Source organism: Symphalangus syndactylus, chromosome 14, assembly GCF_028878055.3.
Source record: "Symphalangus syndactylus isolate Jambi chromosome 14, NHGRI_mSymSyn1-v2.1_pri, whole genome shotgun sequence".
Lineage (NCBI taxonomy): Eukaryota > Metazoa > Chordata > Mammalia > Primates > Hylobatidae > Symphalangus > Symphalangus syndactylus.
In genome coordinates, this window is record NC_072436.2 from 26,756,522 (window position 1) to 26,784,162 (window position 27,641).

The 27,641-nt window shown below is 39.6% G+C and overlaps 1 long non-coding RNA gene across 1 annotated transcript; it reads right to left on the minus strand.

Moving 5' to 3' along the window:
• Window positions 1–27,641, minus strand: LOC129461541 (uncharacterized). The gene is made up of 3 exons (XR_008650588.2): window positions 27,549–27,641; window positions 22,244–22,310; window positions 1–66 (listed from the first exon to the last, which is right to left on the minus strand). It is a non-coding gene; the product is annotated as an uncharacterized lncRNA (long non-coding RNA).

Below are 27,641 nucleotides of genomic sequence, written 5' to 3' on the forward strand. Positions count from 1 at the left end.
CTCTTCTTAGGGCTGCTTGAGTGTCCTCATTACATGGCAGATGGATTCCCTTGCAAACAATTAATCCTAGAGAGAGAAAACAAGGCAGAATCCTCAATAATCTCAGAAACCATATACAAGGAAATCATATACTTCCTCTATATTTATATTATTCACAGGCAGCAATTACGATATGACATGAGAAAGAAGGGAATAAATACAGGGAAGCAGGGATCACTGGGAGCTGGCTAGCATCAGTTTCTGCCGGATTGTTCATTTTTTGTCATGTAAGCTAAATATGGGGATGAATGTGAGTCTCATAGCCCAACATTGTTCTGCTGTGTCATATGCTACAGTCAAATAAGAATATAAGATGTATTTCTGATTTACTGATTTCAGATTCAGATTTAGACTATAGTATTTACCATCTTCTATGTCTATATTTTTCCTAAGTTCTATTCTAAACTCTTGCTGTTTTTATGGCATTATCTACAGATGACCAAACCTAGAGTGCACCATTCTTGATAATTCTCAATTTGATAGATGTTGAAATATTGGGGAGAAGAGACCCCCCCAAGAAATAGAGCTCTTAGTCCCCATGAAAGTTCTGAACTAATTAAGACCAAAAAAATCAAATAAGGGTATGCAAAATACTTTATTTCTGAAATACTAATACTGGGAAATGCTATTTATATCTAAAGGCAAGTAGCTTGCCTGATACTCAATTTCAGCATTTAAAGACCCATCCCCAGAGTCCTAGGTAGCCCTGGACCATGATAAGCCTCCTTTATGGCCTGCCTCCATAATATGAAATAAAGAAATAGAGTAGATAGTGTGCTCTCAGTAGGCAGGCTCACTTGCAAGAGGAAAAAGAGGAAATAAATGGACAAAGTTATGTCTTCTCAGTTTTCCATACAAACTCATTTACCAGTAAAATCACAACACCTTCTATAAGATGAAAAATGAGCAAAGAGAAGCCAGGAATTTTATGCTAATAGGGATCTATCATATGGTAAGAAACACCAGGTATAATTAAAAAGGCATATACTCCTGGCTGTGTGCAGTGGCTCATGCCATAATCCCAGCACTTTGGGAGGCTGAGGCGGGCGGATCACCTGAGGTCAGGAGTTTGAGACAAGCCTCAACATGGAGAAACCCCGTCTCTACTAAAAATACAAAATTAGCCAGGTGTAGTGGTGCATGCCTGTAATCTCAGCTACTCAGGAGGCTGAGGCAGGAGAATTGCTTGAACCTGGGAGGCGGAGGTTGTGGTGAGCCGAGATCGCGCCATTGCACTCCAGCCTGGACAACAAGAGCGAAACTCGGTCAAAAAAAAAAAAAAAGTCATATACTCCTAATAACAGATGTTTAAAAGTAAGAAATATAAGATTCTGCTTATGGTATATAAAACAAAGCCTCTACCAGGCCAGTACTTCCTCAGATGTCAACTAACTATAAATAAGAACTACTGAAGGCATTGAAGAGTGAATAAAAGTAGGAATATTCTTGAAGAGAATCAAAATTTGGAAGAAGGACAAATTAGATAATTCGACTTATCTTCAAAATAATTTGTGTGTTTTCTATCTTTACAGCTTTTTAGTCTGAAGGTGGCCACAAGGAAAAGCTAACAGTTTGATAGAAAACTGCAAACCTTCTAGTTTGAAGAAGCACAGTCTGTAGAAAATGAGAGGAAGGCAGAAATCTCAAAAAGGAGAGAGCTAAAGTAGGAAGGAAACAATCTACATCTAAAATCTGCCCAAATCTCTGAATAAACCCTGAATCATATAAGCATGAGACAGAGTACAAGAATAATAGCTAAAAATGAAATAACTGGACTTATATTTGAGCTATTACCAAGAGACCAAGTTTGCAGTATGAATTCCAACAAGTTAACCACCTGATAAAACAAGAGAAAATTAGCATTTTTGGAGACATGAAATAGAATCAAGAACATAATAGTCACAGTATTCATTATATAATCCAAACTTCTTCAACATATGAAGAGTCAATAAAAAGTGACTTCTTCTAAAGATAAAAGACAATCAAAGGAAGACTGCATCAATAAAAATGATAAAACGATGCCAGTTGTCGTGGCTCACACCTGTTAATCCCAGCACTTTGGGAGGCCGAGGCAGGCAGATCACTTGAGGTCAGGAGTTTGAGACCAGCCTGGACAACATGGCGAAACCCTGTCTTTACCAAAAATTAAAAAATTAGCCAGGTGTGGTGGCATGCACCTGTAATCCCAGCTACTCAGGAGGCTGAGGCACGAGAATTGCTTGAACCTGGGAGGCAGACGTTGCCGTGAACCAAGATCATGCCACTGTGCTTCAGTCTGGGTGACAGAGCAAGACCCTGTCTCGAAAACAAAACAAAACAAGAATGATAAAAGTAAGAACCGGCCGGGCGCGGTGGCTCACGCCTGTAATCCCAGCACTTTGGGAGGCCAAGGCGGGCGGATCACGAGGTCAGGAGATCGAGACCATCCTGGCTAACACAGTGAAACCCCGTCTCTACTAAAAATACAAAAAATTAGCCAGGCGCACTGGCAGGCGCCTGTAGTTCCAGCTACTGAGGAGGCTGAGGCAGGAGAATGGCGTGAACCCGGGAGGCGGAGCTTGCATTGAGCCGAGATAGCGCCACTGCAGTCTGACCTGGGTGAAAGAGCGAGACTCCATCTCAAAAAAAAAAAAAAACAAAAAACAGGAAGACCAAAATGAAAATTCTAGAACTAAAAAATGTTATATCTAAAACTTAAAAATTCACCTGGTAGGCTTTATAACCAAAAGGAAATGACAAAGGAAGGAGTCAGTGAACTTGAAAATAAATAAGTCAAATGATCTAATTTGGAAAACAAAGAAGAAAAATATTTTTAAATGAGTAATATAAAATGGTTCAACTCACGTGTAGTTGAATTCTTACAAGAGAAGAGAGAAATTTGGAGAGAAAAGTATTTGAATAAATAGTGGTTAAAATTTTCCCCAATTTGGGGAAGGATATAAATTTACAGATTCAAAAACTCAGTAAAATACAAGCAGAATAAATGCCAAAAAAACTAACACACCTCGCTAGCTACTTCATAGTCAAACTAATAAAAATCAAAACCAGAAAAATTTGAAAGCAGCCAGAGACAAGTGACACATTACATCCAAGGGAGTAATAATTTGAAAGCACTAACTTTCCATCAGAAACTATGGAAGACAGATGATACTGGAACAACTTGGAAGTGCTAAAATAAATTTTAAAAACAATAACAACAACTGTCAACCCAAAAATCTATATTCAGAAAAATATCCTTCAACAATGAGGGCAAAATAAATATGAGTCAAGATAAAAAAAACTTATTGCCAGCTATACTGAACAACCAAGAAAATTCTTCAGGTTGAAGGAAAATTATAGAAAATAGAAATTCAGATCATTTGGAAATAGTCAAGAACCTCAGAATTGGTAAATACCCACCAGAAATGTCAAGTATGTGAACAAATGTAAGAAACTATTTTTCTGTTAAATTAAAAGCCTTCTTATATATTATACATTGTATGCATGTACTAAGATATCACTCTGTGCTTCATAAATAAGTACAGTTATTATGTATCAATTAAAAATAAAAGAAAAAACTCTTCTTTAAAAAATAAATATGACCTAGCTAGCTTCACTGGGGTATCTTACGAAACATTTATGGAAGAGATGGTGCCAATTCTATACAATTTTTTCCTAGGAAGTTGAAGATTAGGAAATATTTTGCTACGTATCCTATGAGGCCAGCATTACCCTGATACAAAACCAGAAAAATGCACTAGAAGAAAAGTGAATTTTTCACCTACATTCTTGAGGGATATTCTCAAAAAGAATCAAAATTCCCTTCAGATGACCACACCCAGAGTGTACCATCCTTGATAATTCTGAATTTGATAGAGGTTGAAATATTGGGGAGACCCCTCAAGAAACAACTCTTAGTTCCCGTAAAAGTTCTGAACTAATTAGGACAAAAAAAAATTACATAAGGTAGGCAAAATACTTTATTTCTGAAAGACTGATAGTAGGAAATGCTATTTATATCTAAAGGCAAGTAGCTTGCCTTTAGGGATATTTCCTCAAGAATGTAGGTGAAAATTTTTAAGCAGACTTTTAGGCAAAGTGAATTTAAAAATATATAAAAAAGAATCATTCATCATGACTGTATTAGTCCGTTTTCACACTGCTATAAAGAACTATCTGAGACTGGGTAATTTATAAAGAAAAGCTATTTAATTGGCTCACAGTTAAGCATGGCTAGGGAGACCTCAGGAAACTTACAATCATGGCAGAAGGTGAAAGGGAAGCAAGGTACATCTTACTTGATGGAAGGAGAGAGAGAGCAAGTGAGGGAGGAAGTGTCACACACTTTTAAACCATCAGATCTCGTGAGAACTCACTCACTATCATGAAAACAGTATGGGGGAAATCTGCCCCCATGATCTAATCCCAGAAATGCAACATTTGGCAAGAGTACCACAGAGGTGATATGCTCTTCCCAATGCACCTATCAGGGGAAATGTGATGTTAATAAGTCTTATTACTGGTGATGCTAGCCTGCTTACTTGATTAAGGTAGTGTCTGCAGGGTTTCAATCTCACAAAATCACTATTTTTTTGTTTTTTAATAAATATGTACTTTAAGACTGGGCAATTATCTTGTTTTTCATACTTTCATGCAATGATTTTGACACTGATCTGTGTATCTTGCCTGTAACAATTATTACTGTGGTGTTTTAGTGGTAGTTTTTATATTTCCCCCATTGCTTCTCCTACATTTATTAATTGGAATCAAGAAAGAGCTGTTCCTTTTTCACCCACTTATTAATTTACTAAACTATTTATATCAGTGAGGATTCATGAATAGTTTCTTATTCTGTGAGTTTAATAAGCCAGCATTGCTCTTATTATTTATTTATGGCTCTTTTTTTTCAACTATGGTCATTGGGAGCTCTTTCAGGCTGGTTTCTGCCCTTTTGATGTGCCTTAATTCTTTATTAAGCACTTCTTTATTTTATGGCCCACAAGGTACTACAAAGGAATTTTGTGTTTTCTCCTTCCCCAGCCTTGCAATCAACTGTTTCTCCAAGGAGCCCTTGATACTTTTATTAAAGAATGTTTAGAAATCAAGACTTGTGTGTTTGGTGTGTTCATTGCTACTAGGATATCATAGTTTCTAGGCCCTCTCAGAGGTGAGAACTGGGAAATATATGTACGTATATTATATATATGCATAATATAGATGTATATAACATACATGTATATATGTATGTATGTATGCACCCATATGTACACACATCTATGTTAGTTTCTATGCCTATCTCTCTGGATATGTATTTAAAAGCCATGAGTTCCTACCTCATGAATTCAATACCTTCCATTTTAAACCACCGCCCCAGGGGACATTCTAGAAAGAGGGAAACTCTTTCTTTATGTACCTTAACTTTTTACTTGATATATTCATATATATTTGAGGGTTTTTAAAAAGTTTGTCTTACATTTATAATTAAAACATCAAAATAAAAATAAAAGCAAATGATATTATATTAACAAGTATAGTGCTTGTCAGTCACCTGCACTGGGCAAAGCAATAAGATGGATATAAATGAAAATGAGACATATATATATATATATATATATGTATAACTCTGTCTTTAAAGAACTTTATCATATTGACAACATGTGATGCAACAGCAAGTCAATGTTGCCCAAGATAAGCAATTGAATAATAACTTAACATGATACAAAGATTTGACAGATATTTATGGTCTTAATAGCTAATATTCTCAAAGTGCTTTTGAGCTATTCTGATAAGGAGGTCTTAGAAGTTGCCAATACTCTCAAGCTTTCTCTTGTATTGTTTCATTTTATTAGAGCAATAAATTCTTTCTATTGATTATGAAACGTAGTTGCTCTTGAACAGAAAAAAAGATAAAGAACTACTGAAAGCTCTTAGTTTAAGTTCTCTGTAGGGTGGCAAGAGATAATTTGCCTTCAGATTGTGATGCTTTCTATAACCTGATCAGCAGCAATAGCCATTGCTCCCTCCAGTGATCAATTTAACATTTAGTGGGACTCAATATCCTGGTAACCAACACAAATGGATGGGAGGAACTTAAGTGCACAGACCTAATTGATATTAGTCTTCTAGCCAGTTCATATAACCTGCAATCAACGTCAGGGTGTAAGCTTCCAGTAAATTTAGGAGAGAGAGACTTCTTCCTTTAGGTAAGAGCCTTATTTAGGGCTTTATACACAATCATTAAGAAATTTGCTCAGCCCTCAAATATCTCTTGAACTGATGGTAAAAATTCCACTATTAGCATTTTTTCTCTTTTATATACTGCCTTTTCCTCTGTTACATTCAAGAATTTGAGAGCTGCAGGCAGGAAGTTACAATCAGTCCAGCTTGGGTCAATAAGCGTGTATTAAATGACTCTTACAGACAAACACTATGCTAGGCTTAGGATGCAATGCTGAGTAAAATGCATTCCTTGACTTAAGAACCAATGTAGTCTAAGCAACAATTTCCCAAAGCCACCCAAAGAAATGCAGAAGATTGAACTGAGGTCCTTGTTAAATGAAAATAAAGATCCCCAGGCTCTATCTCAGAGATTCTGATTCAATGAATCTGAAGTTCTGGGAAATTTATAGGGTAGACATATTATTTAGACTGGGCAATGATGGATGAGTGAAGTTCATTTGTTAGACAATGGTGTGAGGAAAAAAGGCATTCCAGGCAGAGAGAAAAGCATAAATGCAAATGCAAAAGAGGGAAAATGTTTTGCATGTTCGGTGGGCAATTCATTGCCTGCTGCAGTTTGAACATAAACAAGTGGGATAAGTGAACATATGGACAAAGAGAATGAAACTATGGGAGAATTCACAAAGAGACCACAGACAAACAGGACAAATGCATTAAACTATTGATTTAAATGTAGATGTATTCATTCACTCATTCATTCAACAAATACTTATTTAGCACCCACTGTGCCCACATTGAATGAGCAGCTTGTCAGATAAAGATCACAGGACATGATGAGGAGAATGGGGTCTTGCAGCATAGAAGGGAAAGTAAAACTCAAAGGTGACTCGCTCCAGCATTTCAATGCAAAGTGTTGAAAATGTTGGGGTTGGAACCCCAAGACAAGATTCTTGAGATGGGGTTAATTTGCATTTGAGTAGAAACATTGGAATTAGATGGAATAATGTATGTAAAAATTAGTTGTAGCTATATGTTGCTACACAAATGTTCTAACTGCTACATAGTCATGCAAAAATTATGCATATGAAGTATGAGGGGAGACTGACCCCAAGACAGGTTATTTATTAAAGGATTTGTTTAGTACTGTCAGGTAGTTTAGACCCATGTACTTGTAAAAGCAGTTAGAAAAGGAAGAAGTTTAAAGTCTGACTTTTGTTCCTATCATATTTGGTTCCTGTCAATTCTCTAACCTAAAGTCTCCCACCAGGCCCCAACCCAAGGACACCCATTTTGTTCAGAAAATCTCATTTGCCCCCAAATGAGAGATTTAAGTCAGGGAATTTATGCTACAACCTACCTCCCGCTCCCCTCTCCTCCTTTTCCCTCCCTTTTCATCTCCTCCCCTCCTTTATTCTCTTTCCTCCCCTCCTTCCTTGGTTTCTTCTCTCCTTTCCTTTCTTTTTTATTGGTGTTGCTGTGCTTTGTTTTCTGGTTTGAACTGTTTGAGGGTACTCTGTTTAGGGAGTTTCTTAATTGTTGTTTTGGTTTTGTTTTTCATTGTTGTTTTAGCTCACTTCAACTTTTTTGTGTGAGTGTGTGGAGAGGCACACTATAGGCTTTTCTGATGTGACTGATGATCCATGACAACATAGGTCTCTCTAAGCTCCTCTGCTTCTTTAAGTTACCTGACGTGGAAATTGTGTCAAGGATAAGAGAATCTCTGTGTTTGAAAAATTAAAGCTGGGCCATTATCTTAGCCATCTCATCCTGCCATAACAAAATACCATACACTGGTGGCTTAAACACCAGAAATACATTTCTTACAGTTTTGGAGGCTGGGATGTCCAAAGTCAAGGTGCTGGCAGATTCAATGTCTGGTGAGGGCCCACCTTTTGGCTTGTAGAAGGCTGCCTTCTCACTTTGTTCTTACATGGTGGGGAGAAAGAGCAAGATCTCTGATGTCTCTTCATATAAGGGCACTGATCCCATAATGAAGGCCCCATCCTCATCACCTCATCTTAACCCTAATTATTTTCTAAAGGCCACATATCCAAATACCATTACATTGGGAGCTAGGACTTCATCTAAATTGGGGTGGGAAGGAGACACAATTCAGTCCATAGCTGCCTGTGAATCCCCAGATACCAAGAACCTTTCTCTTCATGTGCTATGGCTGGGGCTGATGGTCCAGGGTGCTTACTCCTTAAGGCCACATGGCCTATGAAGTTTACCTCACATATGCCATAGCCAAGTTTATCATTAGACCAGAAAATAAGTCTGACCAAGTAGTTGTAAGGACAATGAAGGACCCTGCATCAAAGGTGGAGGCACAGATATCACTATAAAACTTCAGTGCAGCCTGGGATACCCCTGTGAGGGCTCTCTGATGCCTTCTCATCACTTTTTTGATGTTGTTATATTTTTCTTTTTTCTTTTCTTTTTCTTTTCTTTTTTTTTTTTTTTTTTTTTGAGATGGAGTCTCACTCTGTCACCCAGGCTGGAGTGCAGTGGCGCGATCTCGGCTCACTGCAAGCTCCGCCTCCCAGGTTCACGCCATTCTCCTGCCTCAGCCTCCCGAGTGGCTGGGACCACAGGTGCTCGCCATCACACCCGGCTAATTTTTTGTATTTTTAGTAGAGACGGGGTTTCACCATGTTTAGCCAGGATGGTCTCCATCTCCTGACCTCATGATCCGCCCGCCTCGGCCTCCCAAAGTGCTGGGATTACAGGCATGAGCCACTGCGCCCCGCCGATGTTGTTATATTTTTCATTTTTCTCCAATGGTCAAGTCAGATCTCACATTTTGGGTGGGTACTTGGAAGACCATGTCAGTGAACTTTCTGTTCAGCTCAGGGATGACCCTCCCACAGCCTTGACAGTACCAGTAAATGTAGGGATGATATTCTGGGCGGAACCCCAGCCATCATGCCAATTTTCCATAGGAGCTATCTAAAGCTTTTTGTGTGGCAGTAATAACATGGACTGTGGTCACTAATCTCTTCACAACATCAATGTTGTCATGGTGACCTTGGCCAGGGTGGCCATGAGTGTGCTGGTGCAGGAGGCACTGCTGCCAATCTTGAAGGAGCGGTCATATATCTTATGACTCACTGCCACCACAAACATGGCAGCAACCACAGAAGTGGCGAAGATGACAATACCTTGGGGTCTATCCTGCAAGTGAGTCCCAGCCTCTTATAAGGTAGTGAAGACACCAGTGGACTCTATAACATATTCAGCCCCAGCATTACCCCCTTTGTATGCTGTAAGATGGAGATGTACCTCCCATTGATCACAGGTTTCCAGTCTCAGCTTTGACAGTGCCATTGGACTTGCTATGGAGGAATCATACAAGAACCACAGTTGGTGATCAGTGTGGTTGAAGTAAATGGCATCCAATGAAAGTGATGATATTGCTCTTCAACTGTTAAAGGCAGTTCTTCCTGGCTAGCAGGCACCTGATGTGACCAAATCTGTTTATTCTAAACCTTCACCACCATGTCTTAGAGATGCAGCTGGCACTGCACCGAAAGCACAGCTGACTGTTGAGTGGGAAGGAGCTTTTTCTTAAAGAGGAAAAAGGGCAACATGTTTCTCTGTACCTAACCTCTAGTTTCTAACATTCTTACTGAAATAACCAAAGAGGAAATTATCTGTATTAACACTGGAACCCGGGGATGAGTACCAACACATGCCAGATGCCTGGAGGAAATTTCTCAGATGCGTTGTGTAGAAAGAACCACTGGGGGCTGAAACAGCCTCAGAGAGAACCTAGACCATAAAGATACTGCAAAAGAAGTTCCCAGGGCCAGAGCACGCAGCCCCTGTGACTGACAGAAAGGGTGTTTTACTTGTCTGTTGGAGCCATTGAGAGGTTCTAACCAGGGGAGTGATTAAGTGAACTTCTATTTTTCACAGATTAATCTAGTTACTGGAAGGCAAATAGGCTGCCAGGGAACAAGAGTCGAAAAGGGAGACCAGTTTAGAGACTTGTACTAAGGTAGGAGAATTGGGAACAGAATAGAGTGGATAAATGTTCCATATATATATATATATATACTGTAGGGACAATAATAGGATACAGTGTTGCATTAAAAATATTTGTTTCTGGTGGTGAAATTGTAGGTTGATTTTTAGTTACCTCTTTTTTATGCATTTTATAATTTTTCTACAAGGAATATCAATCACTTAAATTTTAAAAAACTTAAAAATTAAAAAAAAATCTTCCTGAACACACTGAAAAGAGATAACTTGATTATGTATAAGGCATATCCTGGATAAATAGCTTTCAAATAAGTCAAGTTCTCAAAATAAAAACAAAGCGGATGAAACAGGAGTAAGACTAGCCACTGGCATGTATTAGGGGGTAGGATTTTCCTCTTTATGTTTAACTAGGGCAGTGGTGTAGGATTTTTTTTTTTTCAGCATTGGAATTCTTTCTTCAAAGAAAATCTCAGTGGATGCCCTGTATATGGTAGACATCACTGGAGCACTGGCTGGGAAAGAGCTAGGAGGCTCTGAGTCCCACCTGCTCCACTCATGCCTGAGGCTGTGCTCTTCCCTCATTTCCCATTTCCCCAGGAACAAAGGCCAAGGCACCTCCAAGGGTGAGATCAACAATTGTTTTGCTTTTTCTTTTCTCTTCTGTTAGCTTTATGGATTTCAGCAGAGGCAGCTCTGTTTGATGCATGTAATATATGGGTGACAGATAAAGCTGAGTGGAAGCCTGGCTTCTATCCTTAGTCGATCACAGCCATTATTGTGCACTGGCTAGAAGGAATGCACAGTGAAGGCAAGGCAGCACTGATTACAAAGATACCTTAGATGGAAAAACAAACAAAAAGGTGGAAAGCAAGAAAAAGAAGCCTTTTCTCTTTCAAGGAAAGAAAAGACAAATGAGAGATGAGAACATGACTTCCAAGCAAAATGTCTACCCCAGGTTAAGCTTGAACTACCTCTTTGATTTTCTGTTTGAATCCAAGTCATTGCTAAGTATACCTAAGCAAGTCTGAGGGAGCAGGGCCAGTTCAGCAAAGGCAAATGGACTGGCCACCTTTCCCACAGGCAATCACTTCCCCTTGCCTGTTACCACTCAGACGATCAAGGGATGTAATTGCTCCTACAAAATCCAGTTTGCAGCACAGCTTTAAGAATTTATGAATTCAGGTGGGGAAACCATACCTGTTAGACTAGTCGGTTTGGGAAGAGGTCTGATGAGGAGCAGGTTCGTGGGAGAGTAGGTAAGAAACACATTATTTTTCCATCTCAAACTCTTCTCCTCTTCATTCTTAGGGTTTCAGTTAGCAGCTGCCCTAGTCTCATATGCACTCCTGGTCAGATGGTGCACCTGGGTTGGGCATAGACTCATGGTGGACCAATTCTAACACCTCATCCCCACATCCAGGGAATTATTTCTCCAGGGGTGGTGATCTAATACATGTTGAGCCTCTGAGTGCCTCACCAACGTTTCTGGATTTGAAACTAAGAACATCATTTAATCTTTTTCTGGCAATGAGAAAGGTAAACATTAAGATTCTACCCCCTCTTTCAGTAGGTGAATGGATTAACAAACCCTGGTATGTCCACACAATGGAAAACCACACAGCTGTAAAAAGGAAGACACTATTGATACACATATCAAATTACATTAATTTCAAAGACACTATGCTAAAGGAGAGAAGCCACTCTCAAAAGGTTACAGTGCATAGCTTACATTCTCAAAAAGAAAAACCTTAGTGACAGAAGGAATATTAGTGGGTGCTAGAGGTTATGAGTGGCGTAACAGTGTTATTATCATGGGATAGCAGGAGGCAGTTTTATTAGCTCTGAAACTGCTCAGTATCCTTATCATAGTGGTAGTTACACAAATCTATACGTGTATTAAAATTCACAAACTTTTTTTCAAAGAAAAAAGTCAATTTTATTGTATAATAATTTTAAAATGGTTTAAAATTATATTTTAAAACATACCTCTAAAGAGAAAGCAGAGATGGCTGATTTACAGAAGATAGAAGATAGAGAAGATTAAAACTGTTGAGAAGCAAGAAAATATGAAAGATGACCCCAAGTCTGCTGGATCCAGCTGTTCCAGGGCAGTTATAGTTTCATTCTTGGGTTCCATGACACAATCTTACACTCTTATAATAACTTTCCTTTGTGCTAAAAGCTAGTTTAGCCAGGCTGGTTCATTAGCAATCCAGAATCCTAACGAATGTAGTAAGTAATCACTGGTTCTAAGGGAGGAGGCCACCCCTCATATTGTCTTATGCCCAATTTCTGCCTCCAAATAAAGAAAAAGTAAAAACTAAAAGGCAAAAATGAAATCCGCAAGCAGACAGCCCGGCACCACACCCTGGGCCTGGTAGTTAAAGATCAACCCCTGACCTAATCGGTTATGTTATCTATAGACTACAGACATCGTATAGAAAAGCACTGTGAAAATCCCTATCCTGTTTTGTTCCGATCTAATTACCGGTGCATGCAGCCCCCAGTCATGTACCCTCTGCTTGCTCAATCGATCACGACCCTCTCACGCACACCCCCTTAGAGCTGTGAGCCCTTAAAAGGGACAGGAATTGCTCACTCGGGGAGCTCGGCTCCTGAGACAGGAGTCTTGCCGATGCCCCTGGCCAAATAAACCCTTTCTTTCTTTAACTCGGTGTCTGAGGAGTTTTGTCTGTGGCTCGTCCTGCTTCAGTTCAATTTTGCATTAGTTATTCTAGAGCTGGAGGGTAGCTTTCCTCTTTACAAGCATAACAGTGAGTGGACTTTACAGATAATGCCACCTCAGCATTTATAGATTTTACCACATGCATACTAAAACATACATTCCAAACTCCTGACCCACTAAGGTTTAACACTTGCCAAGCAGTCTCTCTCCCTACGGTTGCCACATAACACAGAGTGCTCATTAAATCAAAGGAATTTTAAGTGATATTTATTGTTATACACAGTTTAGCTGACTTTATGGGATAGTTTACACAAAGCATGCCAGGAGAAGTCCCATGTTACTAGTCTGCTGGTGAAGTTTCATTCCATGGTAGGGGTGGGGATAAAGGAGGTGTAGCATAGCTGGAAACCAGTGTTTCTTCCTTTTTTTGTTTCTTAAAATTATTAATATTATTTTTGATTGACCAATCATAATTGTATGCATTTATAGGGTATAATATAGTGTTTCGATATATGTATACAATGTGGAATGATTAAATCAAGCTCATTAACATATCCATCACCTCGCTTACCTATCATTTTTATGGTGAGATATTTCAAATTTAGTCTTAGTTATTTTGAAATATACATTATTATGGATTATAGTCACTCTGCTATACAATAGGTCTCAAAACCTATTCCTCCTATCTGAAACGGTGCACCCTTTGATCAACAACTCCCATTCCTTCCCTATTCACCAGCACCCACCCCGCAGCCTCTGATAACCACTGTTCTACTCTCAACTTCTAAGACTTCAACTCTTTCAGGTTCCACATTTAAGTGAGATCATGTGGTATTTGTCCTTCTGTACCTGGCTTATATTTCACTTAGCATAGTGTCCTCCAAATTCATCCATGTTGTTACAAATGACAGGATGTCCCTTCCTTTTTTAGGGCTGAATAGTATTCCGCTGTGTATAGACACGACATTTTCTTAATCCATTCATCTACTGATGGACACTTAGATTGTTTCCTTCTCTAAGCTATTGCGAATAGTGCTGCAATGAATATGAGAGTGCAGATATCCCTTTAATATATTGATTTGAGTTCCCTTAGATATATACAAAGAAGTGGGATTGCGGGTTCATATGGTAGTTCTATTTTTAGTTTTTAGAGGAAACTTCAATACCTTTTTCATAATAGTTGTATTAGTTTACATTCCCATCAATAATGTATAAGAGTTCTCTTTTCTCTCTATCCTCACCAACACTTATCTTTCATTTTTTTGACAATAGCTATTATAACAGGCATGAAGTGATAACTTGTTGTGGTTTTAATTTGAATTTCCTCAATGATCAGTAATGCTAAGCATTTTTCCCCAGAAATGACAAATATCTGGGATATCCAACGAGCTTATTTTACTCCTCATGGAAATTTATTATATTTATCTAATCCCTGATTCCACTAGGGCTAAATGTCATAAATACCTCATTTATTCAGGACTTTGCTTCCCCCCATTAATACAAGAAAAAGAGAGAGCTATACTATCATATATTTATTAATTCATTCACATGTTTGAATATCTTCACGTTTATTGATTTATACAACAACTATTAATACGGTTTTATTTCCTTCAGTGCCAGGAAAGCAAGGTGAGTGAAACAGAATAGTGGTAAGGAGATACAGTCACATAAGGGAAGCAGACTTTCCAATAAATATCTCTACACTGGAGGCAGATCAATATTCAGAAATGGCACTGGGGAAAGAGTGAAGGGCAGCAGTGGCACAGGGCACTGCTTGGAGAGAGTAGCACGTGGGTTTCAAGGGATGGGAAGTTGTTTGGCATGCTTCTAAGCAAGGAAGAGCTGTCTAGAGTGAGGGACACACATGATGCAAGGGCATTAGACTGTACGGTGGATTTGGGAGAACTCAAAGGAGTCTCATACTGTGCAGAGGGGGCCGAAGAGGTAACCAGGAGCAAGGCAACAAGCTAAGACTTTGTCCTGAAGGGGATGAACAACAGGATGGAGTGAGAGAATTGAATAGCAATGAGGGCAAAGTTGAGAAGATAAATTTAGAAGGGAAAAACGATAATACATGGTAACTAACTGGGCATGAGGTTGAAAGAAGAGATCAGGATGCAGCTCATATTTATGGTTTGGGATCACAAGTGCATGGTGAAGTGATGGGGTCAAGGAACAAGAACGAAAACGGAGGAACAAGGAGTGAGGTGGGGATGAGAAATATTGAATTCAAGAGGGAAGTTGTTTCCTCTATCAAGAAAGCAAAACAGATCAGCAAGGAGGCCTATCACTGGAATAAAAATTTTGTTTTGTCAACATAGAAATGTCCCACATATCTTTTTTTTTTCTCTCTCTTCTGGTTTATGTAGAAGAAATGAAGGAATTCTGGAGGATTTTCAGAAGACTGGGAAATGAGTTCGTCTCATCTGAAATACTTGGAGGCAGCCAAAGTGAGATAGAGGGGAAGCCACTGCTGATGAGCGGCCCACAGGCTGAAGGAAAACTGCTGAAAGGCCGATGGTGCCATGCTCCAGGGGATGACTAAAAAACTTAGCAATCTAATTACCATCTGTGTGTGAGGTTCAGTTTGGGATAAGTGCAGAAACATTTTAGAAACAGTGAGAAAGGCAAAGGTCCCTTTAACTATGAGATTTGCTCTCAGTCACAAAGGCTTGGTGTAACATTGAGTCCCGTTTTAATAGAATTCTATTTTTTATTTCAAAAATGAGAAAATAGGCTTATACATGCCTTACTGACCCTGGAATAAGCAAAAAGACAGGAACAGAAATTCTGATAAACTGAGAGGTTAAGCTTGTTTTATTTTAAAGCTTGATTTTACAAAGCAGAATTTAGGATTTAAAAGGAAATATCATTACATGTATATACATAAAATTTACTTTGTAGTAGAAGTTCTCGTAAACAGCCTCAGCTAATCAGCAGGTAAGCCAATATTCTGATCCTCTCTGTAAGAATCCTCACCCGTGCTGCAGCTTTTTGTTTGCTCTGTAGAACACCCTGGCCCTTGGCACCCCCCGTTGAGTTGTGTACTTAATTACTGAGAATATTTGTTCTTCATTCAACTCTACTGTTATTTTATATGCACTGTACTTAAATATTCCACAATCTGAACAATGCGATTGCAAAGAGTCAAATACTTTAGAAAGACTTAACAAAGACAAATTACTTTTAAAAAATGAATTAGGTTGAGTGAGAGAGCTATAAATGACCAAAAGGAAAAGTAAACATCTAGATGGAATATATATTCAGATTTTTTTGCAAACAACTTTTGGTTCTCATTCTACTTTATAGAGATGAAAACCGGAAATCACAGATAATGTATTCTAAGTATGACCTAAGCAATAAAGACCAGGTAGAATCCAGTCATAGGACCTAAGTTGTAAAAGCCATATTTTTATATTAAAGATTGTCATGTGAATATATTTATATTTTAAAAAAATGTTTTATTATTTTACACAAAGGTGTGCACTTTATGTCATTCACCTTAGCCAGCATTTGGATTACCTGTCCACCTTGACAGGTAATCTACAGATGAGAGAGCATCTGCTCACATACTTTGTCCATCCACTCATATAGCATCAATTATCATCAAAATATTGATATCTCCAAAATCTGTATCTCTAGGACAGATTGCTCTTCTAATTTAAGATAGACTGCATATTGGATCTCCCCATCCCCAACCTGCATCTCCTTATGCATTCCTTATCTCTAGGAGCCCAATGTCACCCACATGTAAGCTTCATCCCTGATTTCCTCTTCACCCACCATTGCCACTGCAGCATCTAATCAATTGCTGAGGGGTGTGTGTAAGCAAGGGGGGATGTGGATTCTTATCTATTAAGAACCCTTCAGGTCTATGTAGCTCTATTTAGCCCCACTGCCACTATCCTATTTCCAGCCACTGTCAACTGTCTCCTGGAATCCTGCAACAAGCTCCTAATTGATCTCTCTGCTTCACCCTTCCTCCAATTCAAATATTTTAATTAAAATTGTGGTTGAATCCTTTGAATGGGTCAACTTCTCTTCTGTTCCCAGCAGCTTCCTACTTACAGATCTACCTGTTCCCTGGAGGCTTTGAAGATTTTGACCCTTTATGTCAGAATAAAGTCTAGACCTAGCATAAAACTTAGTCAGTGTGTACCCAGCTCACCTCTCCAGCATAGTTTCTACTGCATCCCATTATTCTAGTTACTCTGAATAGAAAATGGTCATAATATACCCTGCTTTTTCCTATCTTTCAACCCATGAACATTCATTTCCCCTGCATGGCCAACACCTGATTTATGGATTTAAAAACACAGAAAAGGAGAGCAAGCTATAGAAAGGTAGAAAGGCTATGAACTTTCTCCTCAGACAAGGCATTAGAATGGCAACACTGCATTAGGAAGCCACAGAAATTAGCACCTATCTGTGAGGAACCCATGAATAGCCTGAATCTACCATTGAATTCGCTTTAGAATAAACTTCTCCATTAGGTAACCAATTTAAGGGCACTATAACCTTGCCTGCTGGCTTTGCATCAGTTTTTCACATCACTGCAATGAAAAAGCTGACAAGGGCCTGGTGTTGTGTTGGTCATCAACATGGTGTGTCATGGCAACACTTACCCAACCTACTACCTTGTCAAAAGATACAGGAAAACAGAGAAGAGGCAGAGACTTGGTGACAACTCATTCTAGGGCAAGATAAGGTGTATTACAAAGCCACTTTAAAATATGAAGACGTAAATTACCTTTTTTCAATATAGAATTTAAAAACTAGTTTTCTTCGTTCTAAGTATGGGCAGCAGTTATGTATCTGCCCAGTAGAGGGAGGTCTCTCACCTGCTTACAAAAATAACATTTAATACACAGTCATGTTCAAATGTGCAGGAAAAAAAAAGATTTCAAAAACTTGAAAAATGTTTGAAATAAAATCATGCCAAGGATTATTGGCATGATAATGGGATGCAGAAGAAACTAATGGAGAGGTGAGCTGGGTACACATTGAATAGATTGTATGCTGAGTCTAGACTTTATCCTGACATAAAGGGTTATAATCTTAAAAGCCTACAGGGAAGAGATAGATCTGTAAGTGATTGAAACAGCTGACAGGAACAGAATAGCAGTTGACCCACTCCAAGAAGGGTTACTGGTGACTTGAAATCTAACTAAGATAACAAACAGAAAAGGAAAATAGATCATAGTTATTAAACTCTTAGAGATCATTACGAAATTCTCTTTGGTCCAGACTGCCTGGATTATAGAAAGATACTAATATATAGCCCAGTCTGAGCATGGAAAGTCTAGTGAAAAACTCGGGGTCTCCATCCTGAGCAGTTAAACTAGTGAGATATAGAAGATTTCTACCTTCAAAGATGGAGGTGGTTGATCACATTATTTTGCTATAGAATACATCCTGTGAATAAACATTTTGAGTGATAACAAGTGATCCAGTGAATAAACATTTTGACTGATAACATCTCAACTAGAACCCAGGATTCTGAACCTACACAACCTACAGAACCCCACATTCAATATGAAGAACAGGCCAAGCAAACACAGGCTCTTTTCTGCTCCAGTCATGTGACTTCTTTGACATGGTCTCCTGATAATTAGCCTGACTTCAGGGAGTTCCAAATCAAAGTTTAGAACAAAACAAGGCAGTGGCTTTCCTAGTTCTTTCCCCCAAAAGATAAAACTCTAATTCAACCATTAGGTGCCATGCTTCTCTGATGACGAATAAAGGTGAGCCAAACAAAGAGTAAGCCCACGGAAAACACACCTTCAAAATAGCAGGGAAATCACTGCTCCCTGAACATGGGGCAGAGCTTGTCCAATCCACTAGGTGCCACCACACAGTAGCACAAATGGACTTTTCATAGTCTTATTTAAAGAAAGTGTTTCAGAACTAAACCAAAACTTGGATAGGGTCTAACACATGAAATGAAAACTACACATAAAAGTAGTAATATTGCCAAATGCCTATATGGTACTTGCTATGCTCTAGGCTCTATTCTGAGAGCTTCTCTCATACTGACTCATTCGCTCTTCAGCATCCCTGTGGTACTGTTATTTCCACCTTCATATTACAGTTGGAGAAACTGAGTCACAAAATAGTTAGTTATTTTTCTAGTAAATGATAGGGTCAAGATTGGAACCCAAGTGTCTGCTTCCTGAGTCCTTGATTCTGGATCGCTAAGCCAGGAGAGATCCAGAATTGTGACATTTCTCTAAATAAGTGCATCTTTCATTTAAATGTCTACAAAATGTAGCATTCTGTCAACCAGAAAACTGTCCTCCAACTCGACTCTTAGAGTTACATATAAATTACATTTATTAGCAATGTAGTACATTTTAGTAAAGTTTGATGTAGTAAAGTAGGAGAGGCTAGGTCCTGTGAAAGTTTTAAAGTAGCTCTGAAGCCAGGTCCTCAGAGCCGCAAGAGCTTTGTTGGAGAACCTGAGAAGGTTCTGGAGAGCCACAGGAGTGAATTCACTGCTCAGACTCAGGGCCTCCGTGCAAGCACCATCCCTTGCTCCATAGGCCGATAACATTCTTGCGGACCACCCTAGACCAAGGGTTGGCAAACTATTTCTGCAGAGGTCCAGTAAGCTTTGCAGACCATTCAGGCTCTATGGCAATCACTCAGCTCTGTCATTGTAGTGCTAAAGCATGTACAGCTAATACATAAATGGATAGTCATGACTATATTCCAAGAAAACTTTATTTATGAACATTGAAATTTGAGTTTCATATAATTTTCATGTATTAGAAAATATTCTTCTTCTTTTGATTTATTTCAACCATTTAAGTTGGTTTTTGATATGTTACAAAAATTTGGATCTGTTACAAAACTATTCTCAGCTCATGGGCTGTACAAAAACAGGCAGGCATGATTTGGCTCTGGGGCCATGGTGCGCCTACCTTTGTCCTTCACGGAAGTCAGGAAGGAGGAGGTGACAGATGGGGAGGAAGAAGCCTGAGCGCCACCTACAGGCCAGAAAATCTAGTGTTACTCTCAGGATAACTATTTTGGAACGTCAAATCGTTTCTGTGGTTCCCAACCGTGGAAATACAACAGAATTATCCAGGGTGCTTGTTAGAAATACAAATTTTTAAGCTCCACCTCCAGAAATTCTGATTCAGTCATGTGGTTAGGTGAGGAATCTATTATTTTTAAAGCAGCTCATTGATTTAGGCAAGAGGTCTTCAAAATGTGGTTTGCACTCTGGGGAAGTATAGACATAGCCACTGAAGTATGGGAAGAAAATAGTAGAACTGCTTTCTATATAATTATTAGTCAATAAAAAGCAAGAAGAAAATGAAGTTTTATAAATACTTCTCACATAAGTTGACATTGGCTCCTTCACTGTGTGTCAGTGGTCACTGATCACAAACAATACATGAGGAAATTCCACAATGTGGAGGAACTGGTAGAGGCACCTTCACTCCTGTTTCCTGTCAGTGTACTACATAAGAAAAAAGGCCGGGACCAAGAATGACTGAGACAATTCTGAAGAAGAAAAAAAGGAGATTTATCTACCAGATCTCAAAACTCATCACACAGCTATGTTAATTAAGATTGTAGTAATGGTGCAGGGATAGACAAATAGGTCAATGGAATAAAATAGTCATGTAAGAGATGATGGACTACTCAATACATGATACTGGGGCAACTGGTTATCTCTAAATAAGAAATGAACATAGATCCCTAATTCACTTCATCAATAAAACGGAATTATAGGATAAATAAAGTATGAAAAATACAATTATTAAACTTTCAGAAGAAAATATCTTTTTGGTTTCAGAATAAGGTAAGATTCTTAAATAAGACACAGAAAGCATGAATTATAAGGGGAAGGACTGATAAATCTGACTCCTCTAAAATAAAAACGTATTTATGTTAAACAAGAAGCATCACAAATGTAATTAAAATTCAAGCCATGAAGCAGGAGATTTAGAAAGTATATAAACAATAAAAGATTGTAGCTAGAATTTGTAAAGAATTACCACAAATCAGTAGAAACAAACAAAAATACCCAGTAGGGGGAAAAGGAAAACAATAGGAATGGGTAACTCATAGAAGAGGAACTTACAGCTAAAAAGCCAATAAATACAGGGAAAGATGTTTAATATCATTAATATCAGGGAAATTTGATTTCAAATAACAAGATACCAAGTCATATACCAGATTGCGACTAGATTAAAATAGCTGATAATATCATGTGTTGTCGAAGATTGGGAGATAACAGAACCCTTCTATGCAGATGCTGAGAGTGTAAGCTGGTATAACCATTTCAGACAGAAATTTAGCAATACTTGTTAAAGTTGAAGAGGCACAAACCTACAGCCTCAAATTCAACTTCCGGAAATATACCCTAGATAAATTCTCATACATGTTCCAAAAGAAGACATATAGAAGAATTTTTCATAGCGGCACTCTTTGTAACAGAAAAAAATAGATAAACATAAACGTGCATGAAAGGGAGAATGAATACATTGTGGTCTATTAGAAAGGACTTTTTAAACTGAGTGAATCAGAGTGACATGTGTTAGTACAGATAAACATCTAAAAACATAATGTTACTGAGAAAAGGCAAATTGTAGAATGACACATGCAGTTTTAAAACAGGAATAATAACACCAGACATTGTTTATGGATGTGTGCATATGTGGTAAAGTAAAAACATGCAAAAGAATGATAAATTCAGCAATAATTCAGGATGATGATTGTTTCTCTGATGACAGAAGAAGGGATAGGAAAGAAGGAAGGGATACAAGGTGTCCTGTCTATATCTGTTAGACACCTAATAGGGTTGAGTTTTCTTTGTAATGTAATTCTGCGTATTTTTTAGTATGAGTCAACTGTTGTAATAAAGAGGATTTAAAAACAGAATAGAGTTAGATATAAGGTCACAAATTTTTAGTAAAATACCAGAATGTCCAAAGCTTTAGTAGTGAACGGGGGTGGAGAAAGTTTCAGACAGATTTTGTCACCAACCAATAGATTCAAGAAATAAGGGGCTGCCCTGAGGTGATTGACACTTATAATGGGATCAACACATCCTAATTTGCCCCAGACAGTCCTGGTTCATGTATGTTGCCTGGTGTGATTATTAATAGTTGTCCCTTTCCCTTTCAAAAGTGCCTCACTTTGGAAGATCAATGATATGGTCTCCTGAATGATAAATCACTGTGGCGGATGAGGCAGGCTATGAGTGTCGGATTCAGGGGCTTGTCTGGTAGGAGATAAGCTCATTAGAGAGCTCATTAGATGAATAAAGAGCTACACTGAGGAGAAGTTAAAAAGAATATGGATAGTAGCCAGTCTTCAACTGATCTTTTATCTGAAAACTGAAGACCTCAGGGGTCTCACCTTTTCTTTAGAACCATGCCAGTTTAGAACACAGGTCTGCGATCTTCTCATCTTCTCAAAGACACACCTGATGGAGTAAAAAGAATTACAGAGTTAAGATGACAGACTTGGCTGTGGACAAAAATCACCCGGGGAGCCTTGAAAGACAGAGATTCTTGGGTCCTAACACCAGATTATTGATTTGAAATCTGTAGAGTTGTGGCCACAGAATCCATACATTTTTTTAAACTCTACAAGTTACTCTGGTGCACAGACCCATGGAATTTTGTAATAAATACCAGAGCTCTCGCAGCTGTGCTATTTTAAATAGCTTACAGGGAGCTAAAGTCTTTTTTACATTAAATTTAAATCCTTATATATCTGACATAACCTGTCTTCATCTCTTGCCTTAATAACTTTCTAGCCTCATTATTCACAGCTTGCAGTCAATCTTTCTCTTGGCTGGGTGAAAGTGGATGGGTGTCTGTGACTAAGATCAAGAGAAAGCCGGGGCCCAGAATTGGAACAGGCTTGTCATGGTCCCTTCTAGCAGCCATAAGGACATAGAAGACAATGCCAGACCAAGGAGTGTTCAGTTATTGTGCTGATCCCACACCCTCATGAGAAACTCTAGTCTTGGTTAGTTAGTGGATAAAACAGATGCCAGTGGGCTTCTGCTTTCTGGAGGAGGCATGCCAAAATGAACTTCCTTTTCTGAAGCCTCATGCTGGTTCCTATTGGGTTTTTGTCTAAGAGGGTGGGCTGAAAATTAGAGAAAGAAAATTGTCTCAAGCTGTAGTAAAACTTACTGAGAAATGCTAAAGAATAATGTTTTGCATTTCCTGCTCTTAAATTTTTTTGTTTGGTTTGGTTTTAGTTGTTCTTTATTTAGTTTCATTTTTTTTCTCCTGGAAAAGCATCTTTGGATTTGGCCAAGGGTTGCTGGATTTACTTTTTAATATACTGAAATACTGAAAGATATCTGTATACAATGAGAATGTGACTGGCTGGGTGTGTTGCAGCCAACAATAAAGGGTATACACCACTGAGCACTAGCTAAGCTTGGGTAATGGCCTTGCCAGCTTGAATTTTTTTTTTTTTTTTTTGAGATGGAGTCTCACTCTGTTGCCCAGGCTGGAGTGCAGTGGTGTGATCTCGGCTCACTGCAACCTCTGCCTGCTGGGTTCAAGCGATTCTCCTGCCTCAGCCTCCCGAGTAGCTGGGACTACAGGTGCGTGGCACCAAGCCCAGCTAATTTTTTGGTATTTTTAGTAGAGATGGGGTTTCACCCTGTTAGCCAGGATGGTCTTGATCTCCTGACCTTGTGATCCACCCACCTTGGCCTCCCAAAGTGCTGGGATTATAGGCGTGAGCCACCGCCTCCGGCCCAGTTTGAATTTTTAATTCATTGGCACTGGATTCTTGAGGACCCAGGTAATATTGTGTAACATACATGAGCTCCTAGAAATCGTTCTCCTCGAATTGTCTGGGAAATAGTCTAAGTATAAAGTTAGACACATCTCGGTAATAATTTTTAGATATTTCATCTAATTGGATTTTCTCATTCCCTTGTTTAACTCTCTTTTGGGGGAGAAGGTTTTGGGGATAGGGAGACTGTTAAACCATAAATACCTTCATCTCCCAAATGCCTCTGAGAATTGAGGTCAGGCTAGAAATCTATCAGAAATATATCTTATCATGTCCTAAGAGAATCCTTTGTCACTGGCCTGAACAAGCTGATTGAAGATCTCCTACATGTGTAATTTTCAACCTTCATTGAATATCAGTTGATGTCTAAAAGTTCCCCCAGGGGAACATTAATGTTCCACCCGCACCCAGCATAATTAAAAGATAATGCCTGGAGAGGGCAATATCTTTTAATGCCCTCAAATCAGTGGTTTGCTGTTGCTTCTGTAAAGTTCCCAGGCATAGGATGACTAAACATTCAGTATGCCTGACACTGAGGGTTTCACTTCCAAAGCTAGAAAAATCCTGCCCAAATCAGGATGAGTTAATCACTCACAAAGGAGGTGAGACTCCCATTAGGACCATTGCTTCCTGGCTCTGTCTTACTGCACCCTAATGGGGATAAATCTCTGGGCTCTGCACCCAGTGAATAGACCTTGCCAGTCTCTCTCACTGATGGGATTCATAACTACTGTTGATGGAAAAGAGAACTGTTACCTGGAACCTTCTGATACTGTTAACTATAACATAACAAGAGGATGTGAGCAAGATAATAGAAGATGCAACAAACGTGCCCTAAGAAGCTGGAAAAGAGAAAGTTGCTCTACACTGCTTGCAACCAGAGAGCAATGGCAAAACCTTTGAGCTCATATGAAAAGAAAGGTGATAAGGAGGGATTTCAAAAACAACACTCTCCTATTAGTCAATTTTTCTTATTCTATTTTTTTCTTATTCCTTATTATGAAGAGATTAGTGACACCCTTCACAGTATCAGATGCTTTGCCCTGCCCTGGATGTTCTTCCTCTTGGGAGAGCCAGCTTTTGTCTTTTCCCAGGTGTTACATCCTAAAATGTCCTGTGCAGGCAGCTAGTGGGAACATCAGCTTGTTTATGTCGCAGAGTCAGCACTGTTGCCACGCTGGGCAACTTAGTCTGAGTCACTTTGGTCTTCCCTGAAGCCAGGCTGGACTGTGTGGAACTTACTGCACTTCAGTGTAAAGGACATTTGGGTGTATAGAAGAGGATGCCTGATTTTTGAGTATACCAATGGTAGGTAGATTTATGTACACTGCAAATGTACTTGGGATGAAGGTGAGCTAGACGAGGTACCCAAATCTAGAGGTGAAGCTCATGCAGTAGACAGCTCACACCTGCCTTGGAGTACAGCCCTCTGCCCTTTAGATTAAAGCCTTTATGAGGTCTTATTTGCTTATTCACATCATCTCTTGTGAATTGGATATATTTGCCTAATGTTGGTATCTTCTGGGCATTGGGAAAGAAATCTTCTTGGTATGGAGAAGTTCGAATCCCCTAGATCCACCTGGTGGATTTCCCAGCGCTCACGAACAGGTGCTTTATGCCACAAAATGTCAAAATTAAACCCTGCAGAGCAAATAATTATGAATTTGAATAATATGATGCATTTGTAGACTCATTTCCGTTTTCCTAAAAATGCCCCTTCCACTTAAAGGATCTGAGTTGTTAGAATGATAGAAAAAGACTGAACTGGGAGATTAGACAATGGGGTGGAAAGTTGTAAACTACCTAAACTTTCATGTAAATTTCCTTTGAGCTAGACTTAAGATATCATGTGGCCTGATCCTGTAATAAGTGCAGAAATTGATAAAGCTTCCTTGTTTCAAATATGGCCCATCTCTGTCCTCCACCTTGAGGGTTCTGTGTTTGGAAGGCCACACTCCTGGGAGAAAAGGAGTCTTGGAAGTACTGATAGAGATAAACAATATTTCTTGAGTTTGTATTACATGCTAGACTGTTTTTATTTTCCCATGCATTAACTCATTTGATTCTCATAAAAGCAGTATAAAATAAATGTTATCACCCCCACTTTACAGAAGGAAGCTGAAACACAGAGAAGGGGAAAAAATCCCCACAGTGGCACAGCCAAGAAGTTCAGATCCAAGTTCAGACTCAGGCAGCTCCTGACTTCTGAGCTCATCAGGCTCTTGCTAGACCCCAGGGCCCTGTGTCAGCCTTAGCAGTAGAGCATGAACTCATCCACTCACAATGAAGGGAGGGAGGTTGACCAATCTGGTAAACACTTGAAATAATGAGAATGAAGGGGATGAGTGAAGGGTGAGATGGGGAGGGTGAGAGACCTAGCCAGTAATGGTTAAAAATCTTGTGGGGCAGCAGCATTGGAGAGCAGGGATTTGTAGAAGCACCAATCTGCACATTTGGGTGATTTTTGCTTTTAATCAGTGACCTATACATATTGAGACAAAGAAGATAAGCAACTGGGTTTCTCCAGACTAGTACATAGCCAGATGGTGTACATCTCAACAAAAATGGGACTTTTATACTAGGATAGAGAGTGGTTTTAAAGCAGCAATGAGGGGCTTGTAGAATGCAGACCTCACCAGGTCCTGTGCTTTGTGTAACGTGGGGAATGGGCAGCCTCCAACCCACAGGGTTGCAAGGAGAAGCTCCACCCTAGTCAGATTTCCATTACAACAAGATGTTGAGTAAACCCCCAGGGACCAGGGACGAAGTGAGTAATTGTTTCTTACCTTATAGTGCGGCATACATAGAGCTTAATAGAAAGCCTTGTGTCTTAGTCCATTCATGCTGCTGTAATAACTACCCTAGACTAGGTAATTTTTTTTTTTTTTGAGACAGAGTCTTGCTCTGTCACCCAAGCTGGAGTGCAATGGCGTGATCTAGGCTCACTGCAACATCCGCCTCCTGGGTTCAAGCGATTTTCTTGCCTCAGCCTCCTGAGTAGCTGGGATTACAGGCACCCATCACCGTGCCCAGCTAATTTTTTGTATTTTTAGTAGCGACGCGGTTTCGCCACATTGGCCAGGCTGGTTTCGAACTCCTGACCTCAGGTGATCCACCCGCCTCCGCATCCCAGAGTGCTGGGGTTACAGGTGTGAGCCACCATGCCCGACCCAGACTAGGTAATTTTTAAAGAACAGAACTTGTTTTCTCATAGTTCTGGAGACTAAGAAATCCAAGATCAAGGCACCGGGAAGTTTGATTGTCTGGGGAGGGCCAAATCCTCCAGAGATGAGGAGTGCTCTGTCCTCAACTTGCTGAAAAGAGAAAGGGCCAGGCAGCCAGTAAAATGCTGAGTGAAGCCTCTTTTATAAAAGCCTTAATTTTTTTTTTTTTTTTTTTTTTTGAGACAGAGTCTCGCTCTGTCGCCCAGGCTGGAGTGCAGTGGCGCAATCTCGGCTCACTGCAAGCTCCGCCTCCCGGGTTCACGCCATTCTCCTGCCTCAGCCTCTCCGAGTAGCTGGGACTACAGGCGCCTGCCACCACGCCCGGCTAATTTTTTTGTATTTTTAGTAGAGACGGGGTTTCACCGTGGTCTCGATCTCCTGACCTCGTGATCCGCCCGCCTCGGCCTCCCAAAGTGCTGGGATTACAAGCGTGAGCCACCGCGCCCGGCCAAAAGCCTTAATATAATTAATGAGGAAGGAGCCCTCATAGTCTAATCACCTCTTAAAGGCCCCACCACTTGATACTATCACATTGGAAACACCTGAATTTTGGAGAAGACACATTTAAACCACAGCACCTTGGAAGTGAGAGAAGAAAGAAAGCAAAAAGTATACGAAAAGCAAAAAGTATATGGGATAGGGAGGCCAGGAGGGGAACGGGCACCAAGGCTTACATTATCAGCATTCGAGGCATGGAGTGTCGGCTGCTCACCCTACAGATTCCACAGGACTTGAGCACAGGCACTCCCTGGCTAGTTAGGCTGAGG